Raw genomic sequence first — 2834 nt, 5'->3', positions numbered from 1 at the left:
TTTTTCGTCACTTACCCCCGAGTGTCCCGGGGCTCCCTGTAACGGGCCACCATCTGCCGGAGTACGGCTGCAGCAGAATAATCAGGGGGGGTGACGAATAACTTGTGTACGTTGATACAGCAGGAGTAGGAGCCATTTATTGCAGGACAGGAGCAGTATTTATACATTCCACACAGCTTATCTAATTAGCATAAACTAGATACATCAGTCAACCAATAAGGAATCTCCACACTTAATGGCTCGCTTTTGTTACTTCTCAAACCACTCCCTCTGGCATTTTGCCAGGCACCATCCAGACTTGTTTAGGAACTCTAACATTCCCCTGGCAAAATGCCAGGTGTTATTTTGACTTGTTTATAGACTCTAACATTCCCCCTCCTTGGTTCCCTTCCTTTTACCTCCTAGTTTTCTTTCTACTTTCATGTCATTCTTTTCCCTGCTAAATTTCACAGAGAAAACATGTGATATTTGTCTTTCTGAGTTGGCTTATTTCACTTAACACGATCTCCAGTTTCAGACACTTTATGGCTAATTAATACTCCATTGTCTCTATATATCACACTTTCTTTATCCATTCATCCACTGCTGGGCCTCTAGGCTGATTCCAAAGCTTGACTATTGTGAATTTAGTACCTCCATAAACATGGGTGTACAGGTATCTCTGTAGTATGCTGACTTTGATTCCTTTAGATATATACCTAGGAGTGGTATAACTGGTTTGTGTGGTACTTCTATTTCAAGTTTTCTGAGGAATTTTCATACTGTTTTCCATATTGGCTGTACTAATTTACATTCCTACCAACAGCATATAAGGATTCCTTTTGTTTCTCCAATCTTTGCCAGCATTTGTTATTTTGTTGTTGTTTAAAATAGCCATTTTAACAGAGGTGAGATAGAAGCTCAGTGTTGTTTTGATTTAAAGCATTTCCCTGATGTCTAAAGATATTTAATTGTTTTAACCATTTATTAATTGGATGAATTGCAGTTTTGTTTTAAATTTTTTAATATATTCTGGATATTAATCCTCTGTCAGATGCATAGCTGGCAATGATTTTCTCCGGTTCTGTAGGCTGTCTTTTCATTCTGTTCATTGTTACCTTTGCTGTGCAGATGCTTTTTAATTTGGTGCAATCTAATTTGTCAATTTTTACTATTATTTCTTGAGCAATTGGAGTCCTATTCAGGAAATCATTGCCTAGATCTATATCTTTTTTTCATGTTTCATTCACTTTTTTTTTCTTGTTTAAAAACCCTATGTTGTAGCCATAGCTGGAGTTAGAGTCCTCTGTAAGAGACTCTGGTGTGGGTTTTCACAAGATGGTCAGTGAAATCCTGATAGGGAGACTTGGTAAACGTAGTCTCTTTCCAGAGATTGGGAGACAAGTAGCTATATGTCTTAGAGATGGCATCAAAGTGGCCTGGTGAATTGCCCAAGGTGGCAGTGCACCCCCTGGAAGAAGCATAGCAGTCATCAATACCAGCAGCAGCAGCAGCCTCTTAGGCACAGGGGCTGAGACAATGCCAGTACCTCTGGAGGCAGGGATGAGTCACACCAACATAGAACCACAACATCCTGTCTCCTTGCAAGGGACAGTGTGGGGCTTGCTAATCTTGTTCCCCCAGTAGCCTCTCTACACAGGAATAATGGAGAGCTTAGCTAGGATGATGGCCCCTCAGATAGCAGTGGCTACCTCCTTGAAGCACTTAACTCCCAGGCCAACGTGACCATTGTAGTTCCCGAGAGCAACAAATGCTATCAGTCTGCTGGCCAGCATGGGTCTGCTTCTGTACAGGCATGGTTTTCAAAAATCTTATCCTTGAGTGATGCCCCCAGGAAAAAGTCAATGGCCTCATACTCCTTGATAGGCAGAGAGAAGAGATAGATCTCCTCCAGGGATTGATCTTCATGTCCTTGACCAGGCAGCCCAGTTTGGTGACCAGGATATACTCCTTGTCTTTGGTCCTATCTCCATAAGCCTCAAGCCACTTGGCCAGGGTCCCAACTCCCATTGTGATCTTGGCCTTGGAGGCCACTGCCAAAGCCTATATGGAAGCCCCTGTGGTCACCCATTCTGGGGCCATGAAGTCTCCAGGCCCTCTGGGTCCTCCTGGTGCACCGGTCTCATCCACCATTTGGTGAGAGAAGAATCTCAGGTCTTACATTAAGGTCTTTGATCCACATTGAGTTATTTTTGTACAGAGTGAGAGATAGGGATCTATATGTGTAAGTCTAGTTTTTCCAACCACCATTTGCTAAAGAGGCTGTCTTTTCTCCAAGACTTGTTTTTGGCTCTTTTGTCTAGAATCAGGTGGCCACAGATGTATGGTTTTATTTCTGGGTTGTTTGTTCCGTTGATCTATGTGTCTGTTTTTTATGTCATGCTATTTTGTTGTTTGTTTGTTTTGGTATGTGGGATTGAACTCAGGTATACTTAACCACTGAGCCATATCCATCGCCTTTTTTATTTTTTTATTTGAGACAAGCTCTCACTAAGTTGCTTAGGGTCTTGCTAAATTGCTGAGGCTGGGTTTGAACTTGTGATCCTCCTGCCTCAGTCTCCGAAGCTGCTGGGATTGTAGGTGTGCCCCACTGTATTTGGCTTTTTGTTGTGTTCTTATTAGGTTTTGCTAGTAGGGTAATAATGGCTTTGTAGAATGAGTTTGAAAGAGTTCTTTCCCTTTCTATTTTATGGAATAGTTTGAGGAGTATTGGTGTTAGTTCTTCAAAAGTTTGGTAAAATTCATCTATGAATTTGTCCATTCAAAGCCATTTTGAATAAATACAGAGACCACAAAGAAGCCAGGTGACTGCCACCCAATGTCACAGACATGTG

The 2834-nt window shown here is 41.9% G+C and overlaps 1 pseudogene; it reads right to left on the bottom strand.

Moving 5' to 3' along the window:
* Nucleotides 1-1252: 1252 nt before the first annotated feature.
* LOC107144348 lies at nt 1253-2133 on the bottom strand (annotated as a pseudogene).
* Between the last annotated feature and the right edge of the window lie 701 nt (nt 2134-2834).

Source organism: Marmota marmota, unplaced genomic scaffold (genome assembly GCF_001458135.2).
Source record: "Marmota marmota marmota unplaced genomic scaffold, marMar, whole genome shotgun sequence".
Taxonomy (NCBI): domain Eukaryota; kingdom Metazoa; phylum Chordata; class Mammalia; order Rodentia; family Sciuridae; genus Marmota; species Marmota marmota.
This window is presented reverse-complemented; position numbering and strand designations above follow the sequence as displayed.